Source organism: Serinus canaria, chromosome 13 (genome assembly GCF_022539315.1).
Source record: "Serinus canaria isolate serCan28SL12 chromosome 13, serCan2020, whole genome shotgun sequence".
Classification (NCBI taxonomy): domain Eukaryota; kingdom Metazoa; phylum Chordata; class Aves; order Passeriformes; family Fringillidae; genus Serinus; species Serinus canaria.
The window spans coordinates 9,002,067-9,021,061 of record NC_066327.1 but is presented as its reverse complement, the minus strand read 5'-3'; the positions used below and the strand labels follow the sequence as shown (position 1 = coordinate 9,021,061).

The window sequence follows — 18,995 nt, the reverse complement described above, 5'->3', positions numbered from 1 at the left end:
GGTTGCAATCACCAGCCTCTGTGAGAAATTGTTTGTCTTGGTCTTTGCATCAGGTAAATGCCCAACCCAAAATCACTGATAAGAGCAGACACCAAAAAAAAAAAGAAAAAAAAGCCAAAACCAGCCCAGAGACAAGGTCTCCTTGGGCCCCCAATCAGCAACAAAAAAGGCAGTAACCAGACAGCCATTTAGTGAACATCTCAAAGCTATCTACCGTCTGCTGGAGGGGCTTTAAAGGCATCAGATTTGTGTGTTTGGCTCAAGCCAAGTGAATTGTAGTCTAAAGCTTTTCCTTGAATTCAAGGCTGTGTTTACTGCAGTCAGGGCGAGGGGAAGGAGGCAACCCCAAAGCCCTCCCTCCTCCTCTTCCCCCACCCTGCAAGCCCCAGGCTTGAAACTTGATTTAAAAAAAAAAATACAAGATTGAATTTCAGTTTGCAGGATTAGGGAGATGACTTTTAGGGGCTGCTTGTTGGAAAAAAAGGAAAGCAAAGCAGCTGGGAGGGATTAGGCTGAGCTGGCGTCTGCACTTTCAACTGATTCAATTTTGCTCCACAAGACATTGTATCTGAGCCTTTCTGGAGACTATTCAAAGCAAATCATTTTCATTTTACCATTTGGTAAGTGATCAGAGTCTATTTTTAGTGTCTTGGAAGCGTCGGGGGTTTTCTCTCTATCCTTTTCTTTTAATTTCTTTTCTTTTCTTTTCTTTCCTTTTTTTTTTTTTTTTTTTTTTTTTTTTTTTTTTCCTTCTCCACTTTCTTCCACAATTGAATATCTGCATTTGGGGCATCAAGAACGGGCATGTTTGGAGGGAATGTTTACCACAGCCAGCTGCTTAAATTTTATTTTATGCCTCATTCACAGAAGAAAGGGCACCAGAGAGAGAGGTTGGACCTGGCAGGTCTGTCAAACCACTCTCTCAAAAAGTCTCCCAGAGTCCAGACTCTGCATCAGTTTGGGCGTTTTTGGGGGATTCCTTATGATTTTGGCAGATCTCAGCAGTTGCACATGGGGCTGTTAGCAGAGGTTGGGGTCCCCGTGCCCAGGAGCTGTTCAGCAGGGGGGACCTGGGATACATCCAGGGGTACAAGCTGATGTTTCCCCAGGTAATCCCCACTTCCCACTCTCCCTGCAAGGTTAATTTTACAACTCAGAGGTGTTTTGTAACATCTTTGGCGCTTTGGTTGCATTTTTCATTGAAAAAACAGAAATTGGAAAACCTTCTTGAAAATAAGAAAAGGAAGAAAAAGTCTTACACTTGGGAGAAAGGCTTCTCCTTTCAGTTTAAATTCAGTTTCCCCACATTTTGTTTTTTCCTTAATTTCACTTGCAAACAAAAGAGTTTGAAGGTAGTTCTTTCTTTCTTTCTTTTTCGTTCTTTTCTTCCTTTCCTTTCCTTTCCTTTCCTTTCCGTTCCTTCCTTCCTTCCTTTCCTTTCCTTTTCCATTTCCTTTCCTTTCCGTTCCTTCCTTTCCTTTCCTTGCCTTTTCCTTTCCCTTTCCTTTCCTTTCTGTTCCTTTCCCTTTCCTTTCCTTTCCTTTCCTTTGTCTTCCTTGCCTGTTTCCATTTCCTGTCCTTCCTTTTCCTTTCCTTTCCGTGCCTTTTCCTTTTCCTTGTTCCTTTTCCTTTCCTTTCCTTTCCGGTTTCCTTGTCTTTTTTCCTTTTCCTTTTCCTTTCCTTTTTCCTTTTCCTTTTCCTTCCTTTTCCCTTTTCCTTTTCCTTTTACCCGCTTTTTCCTTTTCCTTTTGCTTTTCCTTTTCTTTTCCTTTCCCTTTCCCTTCCCTTCTCCTTCCTTTCCCTTTTTCCTTTCCTTCCCTTTCCCTTCCTTCCCTTTCCCTTCCCTTTCCCGTTCGACGTTAGCCCTGTTCCCTTCCCTTTCCCTGTCCCTTTCCTTTCCCTTTCCCTTTCCCTTTCCCTTTCCCTTTCTCCCTTTCCCTTTCCCTTTTGTCCCTTCCCTTTCCTCTCGTCCTTGCCGTTCTTTCTTCTCCTCTCTTTTTCTTCCTTTCCTCTCTTTCCTCCTCCTTCCTTTTGTCTCCTCTTTCTTCTTTCTCCTCCTTCTCATCCTTCCGGGTTTCGCTCGTCTCTCGTGTCTGTGGGTCCTCTTTCTGCCTCATTCTTGGAGATGTTTGGTCTGGTTCACTGCTTCACAAACTGAAATCCTTCTCCAAAAGAGGGGCACAGGCTGGGTGAGGGTTGGCCCTCCACAAACACAGCAGCTCCCTCAGACTCTGGGCAGGACAAGGGCTTTTGCAACCAATGGTTAAAAGCCTTTCTCTGGCTGGCCTTGCCACAGATTCATTGTGTGCCTTTAGGGCAAGTTATTTATTGTCTTTGCACCTTCTCTTACATAAAATGCTTGTAGCAGAGAACAGAAAATGATAAATGCTGGGGCATTTTCTACCTCACACTGCATTGCAAAATATCCCTTTGCTCCAGGAGCATGAGTGCCTTCTCTGCTTCCTAACCCAGAGATGGCAGATAAAAAATGCAATATCAAATGCTGCATTTCCAAATAAAAAAAAAACCACAGGCTTTGGACAAGAGTCCTTCAGGATGAATATTTTTCCTTCTTTTGTTATATTCTCCAGAATGTTTTTTCTATTGGTCATGTGTATAAAGCACTTGCTTTGTGTAACAAGGTGCAGATTGAATCTGCACCAAATCAGGTGGGTGTAAATCAGTTTAGTTGTAAAACAGGGGAAGGCACTGTCCCTCCCTGAAGGGCATCTCTGGGCAGTGTGGGGTGTTTCGAGGGACACCAGCCCTTTAGGACACACAGGGCCACTCACAATGAGCACTGACACTGCAAGATGCAACTCAAAAAGATGGGGCAGAACAACAAGGAGGAATGTAAAAAACACCCTCTGTGTAGTGGGGAGAACTCTGTGTAAAGCCTAAGAGCAGCAGATCCAGAAAATAAGCTGTGTGTGAAGGCAGGGACACCATCCCCTGCCATGAGAGGGACCTTCAGGAAGGTTTGGTGAGATGCCTAGGATCAGCTATTCCTTAACAACGAGGAGAAAACCTCTCCTGCCTTGTTCTTGATGTCCTGGGCTGAGCCTGCAGCCTGGCTGGGTGTTTTGGGTGTTTTGGCCACATCAATCCTCCACCCTGCAGAGCCAGGCAGCAAGAGCTGAGAGCCTTTGTAATAGCAACAATCCTTTATTCACAAGCTGGAGCAAAGAAGGGATCTGCAGGCAGGGGGAGAGAAGGGGGTGGGGGGCAAAACACAACTGATCTTGTAAAAGAGACCCTTAAAAAATACCAAACATGGAAGGCCCTTGCTCAAGCTTTTTGTTTATCAGTCTGCAGTCAGAAGAGGAGAATGCAATAAGTGCGTGGCACACAGGGAACTGGGGGTAGGAGGGTCTCTTCTAATAAAAAAGAATGGACCTGAACAAAGGGAAAGGTTCTGCTAAACGGGTGGTGGCAGATGGCATCAGCCCCACCATGTTCCCTTTCAATTGCGGGAAAATATAGTAAAGCAATTTAATGAAAACGCTTAAATAAGCAAACAGTGCAGTTAATTGAACCCATATGCATTAGGAAGGAAATCTAAAGTATACTGATTCATTAAGTTTTATATAACTGTAAACCCCCAGAACCTAAGACAGAGTAAGAAGCCATGATGAAGTGCCAGCTAGAAGGGGACCTTCTACCCAGCTTCACTTGGATCTGTTTTGTTATGACAAGAACAAGTGGTTTTAACAAGTACACCATAAATCAGGAGTGTGCACTCCAGCCCAGAGCCTTCCAGGTACCAAACTCTGCTGCAAACTCACATTCCTTTTCCTCTGGTAGACTTTTATTTTCCAAGACAGAAATAACTGGAACTTGGATGCTGCCATCTGAAAAGAAAATAAGCAGGGAAGAGCTGGTTCCTGAGGTCTATATATATATATTTTTTTTTATTCAAGGAAACTTGGTGTTGCATCTGGATGATGCTCCCTGAGACACTTTTAAGTGAGGGCTACATGTCCCTCACACCTGGCTTTGGCAGGTAAAACAAACTCCTTTTTTTGGCAGTGAGCATGGTTCCCCAGCTGTGACTTCTGGACAGAAACAGGATAGACAGAAAGCTGGGACTGGAAAGGCAACTGCTATACCCACAGTTTAAAAACTAGCTATAAATAAAATCCTGGGGAGAAAGCAGCTCTGGCACCCTTGAAGCAAGTTCAAGAGTTCCCTTTGATTACAAGAAGGGCAGAACTTCAGATCAGGAGACCAGGAAACCTCTGGGGGTGTTTGGCTCAGGATTTGCCATGTGTGATTTGGAACTGGAGGTATTGACTCTGTTGCTGCTTTCTCTGAGCTTTCCCTGGCTCATGAAACAAGATGCATTCAGTTTTCAGAGAAATCTGGTTTACTGCAAATAAAATCCAGCAAGTGATGATGAGCTGATCCCAAGGCACAACTGAGAGCTGGGTTTTGGGTTTTTCAGTGCTGCTGATTCAAAGTGTTATCATAGTGAGCAAAGACCTTCATCCTCAGTGATCTGGGTCTGAAAAGAAGGGGCCCTACAGCCAAGAGAAGGGGCTCAAGGAAAGGGCATCCAGAGCATCCAGGCTGGTCCAGGAAATCATCAGTAACCTGTGGAGACACTGAGGCCTTTCCCATCCATATTCACCTGCCATGTACAACTCAGCAAATGGAGGATGTAACAGGAGAAAAAACTACAAAGGCAAAAAATTGCAAAAAATTAACTTTTCATTCATAAAGGTTGACAATCACTTCACAGTGCAATTCTTCCTACTCTAGACTTTAAAAAACCCCAACCACTTGAAAATAAGCACAAAGAAAGCAGACATCTTTGATGAACATGCAGAACATTATGGAAAAAATTATTGATTTAAAAAAAAACAATTAAAACCTGATAGGTTTCAAGGCTGGGTCTTCATAGAGACTTACAAATATATTGGTTTTTTGTCTCTCTGCAGGTGGTGTCGTGGGGATCCCAAGGGATGGGGAGTGATGGGGGCACGGAGGTGCTTGGGGTGACCTGACCCTGCCACCCAGAGCACTTCAGCCGTGCTGCAAAATAGATGCAGCCCCATTGTGAAGGGAAAAGTTCTGCTGGTAGGTGACTACTGCAGCCCCTGTTTGAATTTCCTGGATGTCAAGCACAGTTAATGTCAGGGAGACAGAGGGAGAGCTGAATTGTTGGCCCCAATTCAACAAGGCACTTAAGCATAAGCTTAACTGTAAGTACTCACTTAAGTCCCTCCTTATATAGCAGAACATATGTTAACACCTCGCTGAAGCCTGGGCTAAGTGCATGCTCAAAGTTAAGCGTCTGCTTAAGAGCTTTGTTGAATCAGGACTGTTGTTTATTTCCAACAATTGATGTCTCCTGGAATATCCACAGCTCTAGTTGCAAACCTCATGCATCTGTTTTCTCTTACAATTATTAATTGAGTCATTCTTTAAAAACACACAATCCTTGACAATCTGCAATTGCTGCCTTCAGGAGAGCAGGGAACCATCAAGGCAGGAGCATTTCCATACAGATGCCTCATGCCCTTCATTTTTCCATTTCATTCTAGGGAGTTTAAGGGAAAGCAACGGTGTTACAAAACAATGTGGAGCCATCAACAATAGAAATTATCCTAATTTAACTTGATTACCAAAAAATGTGTTTCCAGTTTTAAGAACTGTAGAGATTGCTGGAATATGAACTTGTAAATGAGAAATTGCTCATGTAAATGTGTCAGGTTAATATATGTACATGTAAATCTCATAAATATAAAATTGGACTGATAGATCAAATAGCTATGTCAGGAAATCTTGAGCTGTTGGACGTGGCTAAATTTCACCATCAGGCAGCAGAAGGGACATTTTAAGGAAATTAAGGTAATTCACAATTTGTGCTGTTTACAGCTATTCCCATTCCCAAGATGATGAGCCCCCAAAGAAACTATGCTCCTTGGTAAAATGGACTGCAATGAGCCTGGGATGTCAGGATGCTCTCAGGAATGACAGACAGGTAAGGCACAGAAAAACGTTTTGGTGTCCACTCACCTTTTTTTTAAGGTTTATTTTCTTTTGCCTGATTGTTGGGCATCTGTCCTGAGCTCTGCTCCCCTCTGGGAACAAGGCTGCTCCCTCTGTTTCTCCAGGCAGGTGTCCACATCTCCATTTAGGTGCCAGGGCTGATCTGGGGACGTGCTGAGGCGCCACAGTGTCCCCAGAGAGGGGGGTGGCCATCCCAGCTGCAGCTCCTCTGCCCGGGGCTCAGCTCTGTCACCAGCTGTCCTGGCCCTGCTGCATTTCCCAGCAATGCTGGAGACTTAGACCACAATAGAAGGAAATCACTAAAGCTGAATTGCTCCAAGTAAGTCCTCAGCAGGGTTTGACTGGTAAATATTTAACAAGGAGAACTCCCTATCCTCTCCTGGTACGTATTAAACTAATACATTTATTTTAACAAGGGAAACGGTTTCCCCAAGCTCCTGCTCAATTTGAGCCCTTGACTTCTACAAAAGCCTCCGTAAGGCTGGCTTCCTGGGGCTCAGTAATTCACTGGGACTAAACGAGAGATGGCTCTGAGCCATGAACTTGGAGTCTGGAGGTGACAGGACCTCCCCAAGGTTGGGGAGAGCTCAGTATTGGGGTTTCCATTCCCACCTGCCTTCAGGCTGGTCCGACACCCACCTCAGGACATCCCTGCCACCACCAGCTTCTGACCACTTCAGCCATGCTGTGGAGCCAGATTGACTGTATCCCACCACAGTTTCCACATGCTGGAAGCAGCTGTCATGCCAAGTTCTCCCCACAGAAGCTTTGCAAAGCACCAGCTCCACCAGCACCCATCCCACATTTCCTGGATCCCCAGTAATTTCTGCTGCCTCTTCCCATGCTCAGATGGAGCCAGGTGCCATGGACATGATGCTGGGAAAGTGAGCAGTTCACATTCCTTGTCCCCCACCTGGTGATGCTGAAGGTTTATTTTCCCTTGGCTCTGCTCTTTCCTCCATCTGTGAACCAGAGGGGGACTGGCACCCCCTGAGCAGAAGTGTTTCACTACCAGTGATCCTCTGAGATGCCCAAAGCCATTTCTGCTCAGCAAACCCTGCTGAGCCATCTCCTCGTGCTTTCTGACCTGAGCAGGACACACTCACATGTGCAGCCCCACACACGGGAGCTTGGTTCTCCACAAGACCTTCCCACAGGACTGGGGACTGTGTCCCTTTGTGCTCCAAGCAGGAAGGTGGTTGCCCAGTGAATGCTGCCTCTGCTAAACCTGCCCTGAACAGCTCACAGGACATGTCCCTGGTGCCACAGCCCACCCATGGGCACCCACAAACTGCATGGCTGCTTCCCATGGCATTGCTGCTCCTGGGGCCCCCAGAGATGGTCCATCCCCTGCAGGCAGTGGAGGCTCCTGGTGTTACTGCCTGCCATCCCAGCTGGCAGAGCCCAGTGCTGCCCTTGAGGGCTGCAGGCAGGCTCTGAGGCTGCTGGACTCTCTCTAGTACCCTCTAATATTTTACTATACTAAAATTTTATACTAATAGTTTTTCAGACTTTCCCTCAAGGAAATAAGAATCTCTGAAAGCAACTCCCAACTTTGCATCTTTGCTCGGAGCCATCCCATGACTCCAGCACTTCCACTCTGACTCACGGGTAGAGGGCAGGTTTGAACAACTGTGGCTGCTTCTGCCAAGGCAATAATGACTCCTGGCATCACAGCCCAAAAGTCTCTGGGAAACTTTCCCTGCTCAGCTTACCCTGGTTGCAGTGTGTGAGATGATGTGTGACATTCCCAGGAGAGATGCAGGGAAAGGGAGGATGTGGGGCCTTGGTGCATTGGGAAGAGCTCCCTGGTTCCATGAACCATCCCCTGCACACTTTGGCATCTCTCCCCATGCCTGATGGGTAAGTAGTGCTGGGAGATCCTTTCCGGTGATGCTGTGAGCATGAAAACATCCAACAAAACTTGCTGTGGCCTGAGCACCTGACTTCTTTTCTCCTGCTGCTATGATCTGACACATTTACCCTTCGTCACCACTAAAACATGTCTCTAAGCATCCCTTCCCCAAATATTCCACTCTGCCTTCAGTTCTTCCCAATATTTAACAAATACCTCTCTTGAGAAGGGCTGAGGGGAGACAAGGAATGTTTGCAATGTTTACCTTACCCTCACAAGCAAACATCAAGCCTGTCCCTCATCCCATCCCCACCTGTCCCAGCCCACAGTAGGCAGCAAGGTCTTTCCCACTGCCAACAATATCAGTAGGAAAATCCTTTCCACTCCGCTTTTCTGGGATTGTGATTCCAGCAAGCCTTACAGCAGCTTGGCAGTACAGTAAATAAGAAACAGATTTCCAAATGTTTTGATTTACCATCTTTTCTTTGTCGCATCTAAGCCTGGGGGCTGAGGACCTGACTCCAGAAAGTCTCCATCCAGATCACCAACCTGCACCCAGAGGCAGTAACCCCACGGTGAGCCAGGACCTGGCATGGGCTCAGCCTGCCTGGGGATATCCCAGAGGAGAGCCTGCCACGCAGAGCAGCAGCTCCTCAGGCCAGCAGAAATCCACATGTCTGTTCAGAAGTGCCAGTTCCAGTGCAAAATGGAAAACTGGACAGAAAATAAGCCTCTGGAGCACATCCCATGCTGAGGGTGGTAAGCCACGAAACATTCACTGCAGTTGCTTCTGTGCTGGTCTGAGCTGTTGTGCTGTTCCTCTCACCATTGTCCCCAGCTGCATTTTCCCCACATGCTCTTTTATACCCATGAATATTTCAATGACAGTCTCAAAGCACTGGCACTGATCCTCTTCCTATGTTAGCATCAGTGCAGGATAACCTCATCAGCTGGAACAGGCCCTGGTGCATGGTCATGCAAGAGGGGCAGGAATGGCAGGATTCAGGTACTGATCCCTTTTATAACAGAAAACCCATTTTCTGGACTTTTCCAAATCTGCTTTTAACTGGACTCTCCACTTGTTGAACTAGGGGAGGTCCCACTCAGTTCAAACCCTTCCCTAAAATATTCCTTGAGATGGCTCCAGGTAACACAACTTTATGTATCAGAGCATGATGCTACCTGTGAGTGTCATATCAAGCACAGCATCCATCTGAAGATTACCTCTTGTGCAGAGTGAGACTGGACTCCACTCCATTGCACGGTTTTGGAACAAACTTTGAGTCCTTTCTCAAGTGGAAAATCTCTGTGGGATGCAGTTATCTTGCAGAATAAAGGCTGTTCTCCCTGTCTGATTCACCCAGGTGATGACTAAGGTCATGAAGCATTTCTCAAGCAATATGTTATTCACAGATCTTTCATCCAACACCTTCTCCCTGCACAGGAAAAAAACATACTCCAACCTAATGATCGCAGTGGGAAACCTCTTCTCTGTCCATGTCTCACTGCCAGGGTCTGCAGCCTTGGAGAAATAAGTCATGACCCCTCAAGGAAGTCCTCTGGAGAAGACCAGTCACTGGGCTGCATATTAAACCTCCAAACTTTATCCTCATAAATTAATTTTTCTCTTTTTAATACAATATTTCACACATTGCAGGTTTGGTTTTTGAATATGTCAGAGCCAGTTAATGGGCTCAGATTAGTCCCAGCCTGGTTTCACCACAGCCAAAGTGGCAACAGTAAGAGATGCAGCCTCCAACACCAACATGCCTTTGAGCAGAGTCCTTCTGTCTGCTGGGAAGGATGACTTGCAAAATAGGCAGATAAAGCGTGTGCTTATGAATTTCGTAATGCTGGCACTCAGATGCCACGGTGCAGGGTAATCCCATGGATCATGGAGGGAATACTTTGAGGGCAGAGCTTCAAAGCTGTGTCTAGGTGCTGCAGGAACTGATGCTGGCATGGATTAATTTCCCAACCGTCATTTTCTCTATATTTTCTTAGCTACTACAGCCCTTGTTTTAATCTCAGGTGTCAAAGCACATCAGATCAGTCAGTGCCGTGGCTAGAGGGGACAATCCCTGCTTCCTATGCATGTGTGAGCTGGACACATCAAGATGGAATTTGTCACCCTCCAAACCAGGCTCACAGGTGATTCTCATTCTGTTACCCCTTGTGCAGGCACTTAAAAACCTGCTAGAGCCTCACAGCAGCATCACAGCTCTGTGTGTGGAGGGGCTGCAGTGTGGTAGGCACAGGCTGGAAGGCAAAAACAGCATGGGCAGTGCTGTGAGCAGCCCAGTGGTGTCCAAAATCCAGCCATGGACAAATGCACACCGTGTATGATCACACACCAATAAATAAGACAACAGTTATGGTGGGCAGTGCTCTATACTAAATAGGCAGAGACTGGTTGGGTTATAGGACAAAATCAACATCACCCTGGTGAGAAACTTGGGAAGTAATTAAGAGCAGTTTTACAGGTGCCAGGTCCTGCTGAGCAATAGACCAGTAAAATTGTGTCTGAGTCCTCTGAGGGATGGATGTGAGGATGGAACACACAGGCCAGGCTGACGCTGCAGGTGGGACAGTGCCTGCCCATCCCCACCTCCTCTGACACCTGAGAGCTCAGGGCACTTCACAAGGGACCCAATTACCCTCTCACTCCCATGCTGCACATTCAGGAGTGGCTCCACCTGCTTTGGAGCTGATTCACACAAGGAACTAACCAAAAATAAAGGGCCATGCTCCCAAAAGGCTGGACAAAATCTTTGAGCAGTTAAGCTTTGAGACTGCAGGAAGGAGTGGTGCTCCCAGGTTGGGCATGCCCTGGGTCCCTCTGATCTGATCACCAAACACCTCTAGGCTGGGCAGCCAGAAATGGAGGTGACTGAGAAGAGCAGGGTGTTTCCCCAGACCCAGGCTTTGGGTTTTTGCAGTTCAGCCTCAGCAGAATGGGAAGGAGGCTCTTTCCAGGATGCCAAAAGGAAGAGCACAGCAGTGGGACCCACCCAGCCATTGGGTTCTCTCTCCCTGAGTCCTGCAGCCAGTGCTTGGCTGACCCAGCACCAGGGCCTGGGCAGCCAGCTTGTGCTCCCAGACCAAGGCAACATTTTTATCACACCAGTTTAAACCATTAATAATTGTCTGCCCAAACCCTCCCAAGCTTCCAACATTATGTAAACAGAAGTGAATTAAAATTATTTTTTTCCATCACTGTTTGAAATGTGCAATGCTTTTTCTAAACTGCCCCATGAGCAGAAGAGAGAGGGGGGTCTGAAACAGTTCCCTGGCCTCCAGCCAGGTCCCAGCAAGTACTTTATATCTCACTTCAAGACAGTCAGAGCAAGGGTTTAAGAGGCTTGGAACACAAACAGCGTTAGGTTGGTTAAGTCCTGCTTTGACCAGTGGCGAGCAATGGAGACATAAACAGATTTCATTTGAACCAGGCTTAATGTAGCTGGGTTTACAGAGTCCCAGCTGATCTGCACATACATCAGAGGTGGTGTATATTTAGGGTGGCAGCGTGGTCCCACGGGGAGGGCAGCCATCCGTGGAGGTGCCCCGGCGCCGGCGCTGACCCCCCGTGCACCCCCAGCCATCCCCACCACTCCTTTATCTGAAAATGGAAAGAGCTGACCTACTTCACAGAGCAAACCTGGAATCAATTAATGTCTAGCCTGCATTTAGGAGAGGCAAAACACTATATAAACATTATGTATCATTTAGCTTCTGAGGAAAAGCCATCGCCTGACAAAAGGGGCCTCTCCTTTCTATTTTATGAAGTCTGGTTCACACTGGTGCAGGCCTCCTTGACTTTTTTGGCCTGGTCCTAATTTTCACCAGCCCAGATTGCAGGAGACTTCAACTGACAAAGTACATTAATTTCCCTCATTAATAAGGGGGGTTGTCCTTGCTGAGAACCCCCATTTCTAGTTTGTCTGCTCAGCGAGTCTCCCCAGGACAAATCCCAGGGGCAGCATCCCACTGTCTGCTGGGCACCAGGCTGGCTGCTGGCTCCTTCCAGCACCAGAGACATGGCTCAGAGGGCTGCTTCCCACTGCCCTGCCTGCCTGAGCAAAGGAGTTGAGCAGCATCCCAACACAGCGCTTCTCTGAGCAACCTGTGCCAGTGCCTCCCCACCTTCCCAGGGAAGAATTTCCTTCTAATATCTAATCTAAATCTACTCTCCTTAAGCTTAAAGCCATTCCTTCTTGTCCTGTCACCTCATGCCCTTGTAAGCAGTCTCTCTCCATCTCTCCTGTAGCCCCTTTAGGCACTGGAAGAGGATCTAAGATCTCCCTGGAGCCTTCTTTTCTCCAGGCTGAGCAACCCCAGCTCTCAGCCCATGGTCAGGTTAGAGGATTGTACCACTCTACCTTTCAGGTAGCTACTTTTGATGCCTGGCCCCTGCATTTATCATGAGTTACTCACCACTGTCATTGCATTCTCCTGCCATTAGCATTTTATTTTCAGTTTAAAATGCACTTCCATTCCCTTTATGACAGGTGTCCCTTCACACTGGTTGCTGTCCTGCAGGCTCCTGCCCTTGCACACCATTGCTTCAACCTGTCTGAGCCCCTCCTGTAAGCACAGGAAGGCTCAGGATTGTTTTTCACTCTACACAAAAGTTTTCTCTCACCACTAAAATAATGAAAACCAGGATAACCAACAACCCACATTCTGAGCAGTGTGCTGCTGCTGCTGCAGGTGCAGTGCTGCTGGTGAGAGCCAGCCCTGCCCTTTTGGGCACCCAGGGATAGCAGCAGTCCTGGCTCACGGACTCAAGGTGACCCCTGTCACTCACCCAAACACAAATGCTGCAGGAATTGTCCCTGTTCAGTGACAGCTGTGGTGTGGCCCAAATAGAGTCAGTGATGCTGATAACTCAGTCATGCCCTTTGCAGAGGGATTTGCTAATTTAAATAAGCAAAGGTCCTGTAACCTTGGCATCATTAGCTCTGAAACCTGCAATAACTATTTCTAGGGATAGTGTTTGCTCCCCACATTTTGGCTCTGTCCTTGAAACCAGCACAGGAGAAAACCTGCAATTCAGAGAGAATTCCAAACAATGCTTTTAGTGTCACCCTCAGGCCACAGCGCTGGGCTAGTAAAAGAAAATTTTAAGAGAAGGAGAAAAAGTTTAAATAAATAATTGGCAAGAAAAACCACCTTGGGATTGTACATGCAGAGTTATGTGGGCTGTGACTCTGGAGGAGTGAACAGAGTCTGCATGGCTGGGGGAAGAGCAGGTACCCCACACCCCACTGGTTTTCTATCTCACTGGACCATGTGCTGTGGGGATGTCAGAGAAAAGCAGGTTTTCATCTCATCTCTCCACCAAAAGAGTCACATCATGAATAAGAGCACCACATATGTTTCCATCATGTTGGCAAGGTTCTAGGAAGTATCCCTCATAAAACACAAAATGATTACAAATGAGAACATGAAAAACAAATTCAGCAGGAGCTTGTGTCACTGGTTCCTCCCTCACCCTTTTACAAGGAGCTGCTGTTCTCAGCTCTCAGCTGGCTTGGGGAAGGCTTTGGGGCACAAACACTACAAATGGCAGCCCAGGGCTGGGATTGGAAAGACTGACTTTGGAGAGCAATGCAGATGAACTCTCTAGGGTTGGACAGGCAGTGACTCTGCAAGATTGATCCACTCTGCTCTGTAGGGGTGCAGCAATAATTTTGCTTAGATATTTCTCATGTTGGGGTCTCATTTTTTTTATGGCTGGAAGCCATAATATAGTGAAAAAGAGGATATGTTCTAGAAAATCTGCCCTGTGAGGGTGGTGAGGCACAGCTTGACCAGAGAAGCTGTTGATGTCCCAGCTTGGAAATATTCAAGGTTGGACAGGACCTGGAGCAGCCTGGTCAGGTGGAAGGTGTCCCTGCCCTTGGCAGCAGGGCTGAAACTAGAGGTTCATTAAGGTTCCTTCCGACCCAAACCATTCTGGGATTCTGTGTTCCTCTGGCAATGCTGGACTCCCACTGATTGTGCAGAATCACAGGGAATGGTCATGAAAACTGAGAAAACCCCCTGATGTTATAGCAGCAATGCCATCTCAGGCACAGCTTGTGGCTGCCTGCCAGCCAGGCCATCTAGGGCAGGAGCCCGTTTGCACAGGAGCACAGGAGCATCCCTGCTGCAAGGCACACACCCCTCTGCCCCCAACAGCCAGCCAAGAGAGAGCCAGGCCCCCAAATGTGCATCCCCCAGGCACTCTGCTCCCTCTGGTCACCCCACATCATTTCTCAGTCCCTGCTGGGGCACAAGAGCAGGAATGGAGCTGGGGGCGAAGTGGAGCTGTGCAGCCAGTCCTGCCCTGCTAATGCCCACTGCCACAGGACTGCAGGGGTCAGGGTGCCTCAGCCCTCCTCGTCCCTGGCACAGCAGCCTCTGCCACCCCAGCCACCGTGCCAGGCCTGGGGTGCAGCTCTGTCCTGGCACAGCTCGTGCTGCCCGCAGGAGCGGCTGCTGCTCACGGCTCTCCTCTTTCCTTCTCCGATTACCCCGAGCTCTGTGGGTGTGTTTGCACCAGAACTGCCAGACCAGGAGGCCAAGCAGGTTGTTCCAAGGTGCTAATCAGCACCAGGGCACAGAAGGAGCTGCTTTGTTCCCAGGTATCACAGCCCATTTCCTTAGTGCAGGTGGCTTTGCTGACTGGGAGCAGCTCTTTTGCTGTGCTGAGGCTGCCTGATCTTAGAAAGAGGGAGCTGGCAGGAGAGCACTGGAGGCCTGGGCTCCAGTCCCAGCCTTGCCACAAGGTTTCCAGGAAAAGGACCTGGGCTGTGATCTGTTCCCAGCCCTCAATGGCAACGTTCCTCCCTCCATCAGCAGCTGCCCTCAGCACAGGGCCAGAGCTGGTGGCTGCACTTCCACTCATTTAGCTCACAGAAAAAAAGAGAAGATATTTCCAGAATTATTTTCAATTATAAATGCTTACTTGTCAATCATTCTGGCTTATTTCAATGAAGGTTTGAAGCACAAGTTGTAGGCAGAGCTCTAACAGCCACCAAGGATCGTGTTCTGCCTAAAAGGAGTTTTACTTTTCATCCTCTCATGATCTGGTGAAGATTTTACTTTCATGACTTCCACAGCCTCTCCCAATATGCCAGTATGTTCACAGTGGTGATGCTGCAACCTGCAGGGAGAGAGGAACATGGTAAAAAGATCCCCAAATGCTGTGCAAAATGGGAAGGGCCCCATCTAAGGCACATGGAGAACTTGCACCCTTGGCAGCATTCCTCCATCCACCCAGCAGAGCAAGGAGCAGGGGAGATATCCCAAGTATTTTGAGAGATGAGCCTCCTGACTCTTTAATATCTTTACTTTCTTTAATATCTTTCAAAATCATTTTCTCCCAAAAGATCAAAGGAGGCAAGCCAGGAGTTGCTTCACAACATGTGCCATGTGCACACAAAACATTTGCAGAAGCCCCAGTCCTGATAACTGATAGGGAGGAAATAACACAGAGACTCCTGACAATAACCACAGTCACCTGGAGTTTTGGGTAAAAGGGAATTTTTTTCTATTCAGGGATTTTTTTCTGGACTCCAGGCCAGACTGTGGGTTTTTTAAACAAATGGGTATCAAGCTGTGATCATAGGCTTGAATCACATTAAGGTTAACCCAAGATATGTAAAACTCAGCAGTCTCCATTTGGGGGATTTGTGGGAGGCTTTTCCCATTACATGGTTTAGACTTGCTGCCTGGGGTTAGTTGTTCCCCACACAAGATCCAGAGAAGTCCATTGCTGAGGGAAAGCCCAGAACTGCCTGCACCACAGCTGTAAGAAGGAAAGTCCTCCTCAGCTCCCAAACATTAAAGCAAGAACATTCTCCAGCCCCACTGTCCCCATAAACCTGGAATGAGCTCTCATCTCCCTCCCAGGTGTGCTGAGGGGAGGGACATGTGAGCCAGACCACGCTGATGGAAACTTGCTCAGGGCTCTGCACTCAGGGGACACCCAGGACCCACCAATCCCAGGGCATGCCAGGGCCAGGCACAATGAACAACAGTGGAAAGCAGTGAATTTTCCAGCAGGAAATTGATCACATTTGGGATGAACCTTGATCCCACACTGACACTACATGGTGCTGGGAAATGACATTAGTCCCCCTGATGGGAGCCAAACCTGTCTATTTCCATGTGATGGTGCCTTCCTGGACTCTCAGCACTGCTCATGCTGAGAGCAGACACATTTTCCCTAGGGAAAACAGACTCAAAATATCCATTTGTTCCAGGAAAATAATTCACTTCCTCTGAAGGGTATCTTGTTCTGTGACTTGGAGTGTCTCTTGTGAGAGCTGCTCCACCACTCCTGTTCAGTGTGTCATTCTGGAGGTCCAGGAAGGGCAAATACAGGTCAATAAATGGGATGGTGGAACAAAACCCATCCATAATGATGATATCAGAGTGGCACTGAGTCTTTTTGGTGTCATCCAGCAGCTCACTGAAATCTTCAGTGATTTTGTGCTGTGAGAAAGAACAAGAACAGGAAGAAAGCATTGTCAGCAAGAAGGAGGTGACACTTGGGGCTGTCACCCCACTTGCTCCACACCAGCTTCTGGCTGAAAAGGGGGCCTGTGATCCCCATCCCCACTGCACTTTTGGAGAAGGCAGATGTGCCAGGCAGGGCAGGAGCTCCTGGGTGCTGATGGCATGGGGATGCTCATCCCAAGGGAGCAGCCTGGGGTCTCCCCAGTGCCCACCCAGGCAGGCAGGACCTGCAGCCCTGCAGGGATCCCTGCCCTTGTGTGGGACCCAAACCACTGACCCACTCAGTACTGAACCAGTGACTCTCTGGCTCAAAGGCAAGAACACTCTCCACCAAGGCATCCTGAACTGGTTATTTTAAAATTACATTTGCTAAAAGCAAGAATGAGCAGAAGAATTGGGGGAAGCAGGGAGTCACGTTGCTCTAATAATTCACATTTCAGTGACAGCTTTACTTCTTTTATTTCAAGTCAGTTTTGCAAAAGCCCTTTATCAAGCAGTGCAGAGCTCTCCTGCAGAATGTGTTTCAAGTCCAGAGCAGCATTTTGGGTATGTCACTTCACTGGGCTGCGGGAAGGAGCACAACCTCCCGTGAGTGCTCACAGAAAGTGAGTCCAAGCCATCCTGGACAGGGTTCTTGGCTTGCCATGACCTAAAAGAGCTTCTTTTTAAACTTTCCTTTGAAGTTAAACTCAGACAAAGCACAGCAAAACTGATCAGGAGCTTTCCCCCACCTTTATGACACTTAAAGGTCTGTGTGCTGTCAGAACACTCTTAGCTGCCACTGTGGTGAACCTACCAGGGAGGTGTGTAGGATCCACAGCCTGGATAATTATAAAAGTGAGCAAGGAAAGAAAAGGAAATGTTTCCTCCACTGAAAGCAGTTCATTCACACCTTTCCCTGCTAAACAACATCTGACACCTGCAGACAGTGCTGACTGCCCACAGCCCACCTGCTCCAGTGGGACGGGGCTGGTCACTCATGTTCTGAGCACAAACTGGTGACAGAGCAATACCTCTGCTGCCCTCAGTTCCTCCCCTGCCATGCAGGAGGCATCAGGATGAGGGACAGGAGTCTGCAATCATCTCTCACCTCCACACCAGGTGAGTTTGGTTTGAGCTCCTGCAGGAGCCAGCAGAGATCTTCCCTGCTGCCCTGCACACCAAGGTCTCTGGCAGGCACAGCCTGGGACTGGCAGGGCTACGGAAGCCATCCAGGCCCCAAAATCAGGTGACATTTTTGCCAGGTTATGTCATGACATTGGGGCAAAGGGTACACATAAAGAAAACCAGCCACCCAGAGCTGGGGGTGGCAGGGGGGCCATAAAACTCTCCCAGCAGTGCCTCCCATGCAGGACCATCAGCTCATTTGGGGCTGCCAAGGATTCTTTACCTGCTCCAGGACCTGCTGCAGAGTCCTGTGAGCTCTTATTAAGAAGAAGTTTTGTGGTTCACAGTCTGCACAAACAGTAAACTACATCAGAATTAAACCCAAATATATTTTTAGAATGCAGAAAAGTTGATTTTTTAAGGTTTTCTTCTCCACCCTCCCTTTTTTTTTTTTTTTAACAGAAAAACCTGGCCTTTTGAAAGTTTATTTTGAAATTGAAATAAGGCTGAGAGGGGCCTACACTGAAACAGGGATTGCAGCTAACAGAACGTCTCTGTATGGAATACAACAAGGAAATTATTTCCTCAAGGTGGAAATTTATTGCTCCAAGGTGGAAGGCAGAATGTTTTAAAGAGGTTTTTAATTAATAAAGGGAAGCGTGCCAAGAATGTGTTGCATGTTTGAGCTCTCTGCCTTAAATACTGCTAACCTGTCAAGGGCTAATTTAGGCTTCAATTAATAAATAACAATACACACAGAGGCATAAACAGCCTCCTGCACCTTCAGCAAAATGCATTTAGATGGCTCTATCACATTTTAAGCAAATTTTAGGCAAAGAGGTGCTGTCTCTTGGGGTGGCAAGTAGCTCAGGGCATTTGTCTCCTCAGGTCAGGACACAAAGCCAAGTACCAAATGCCCCTGGAGCTGGAGAAGAGCAGCGTGGTAGGGCTTGGCAGGATATTTATAGCACCCCTGGAACAGGAAGGGACTGTCAGACACTAAAGAATTTTTTTTGTTTGGCATTTTTTCCCTCATTTTAGGCATTTTCACCCAAAGCCAGGATGCAATTTCCCAGTGGTCCCAGTCCCTCAGGTGTTAAGTCTCACTGACTTCCATCAAAACCTAATCCTGCATGACCCAGATTTTCAAAGGCATTTAGGCTCTTAAAAGTGCAGATTTGTGCTGAGTGGGATTTTTTTCAAAGCACCTCAACATTTTAAGTGTCTCAGGGGGGAATGGTGCCAAATCTTATCCTACAGGTTTTCTTCCTCCTGGTCCCCAGGTAAGGCATCTCCTGGCACTGGGTTCCACAAGTTCAAAGTGTGAGGCTCCACCAACAAACACAAACTTACCCTGATTTAAATTTCTCCCCACTTTGCCATGCATCAGTTTTCTCTCTCATAGATAGTCAGGCCAGACTGGAGCATCTAATCCCCCATGCCTAAATCATTCATTATTTCATGCACTTCTGCATGTCCTCCCTTCTCCCAGGAACACAGAATAATTAAC

The 18,995-nt window shown here is 47.6% G+C and overlaps 1 long non-coding RNA gene across 1 annotated transcript; it reads left to right on the top strand.

The window, feature by feature from the left end:
* Positions 1-263: 263 nt before the first annotated feature.
* Positions 264-9,842, top strand: LOC108962254 (uncharacterized). The gene is made up of 3 exons (XR_001990767.3): positions 264-620; positions 4,941-5,079; positions 5,881-9,842. It is a non-coding gene; the product is annotated as an uncharacterized LOC108962254 (long non-coding RNA).
* The last annotated feature ends 9,153 nt before the right edge of the window (positions 9,843-18,995 follow it).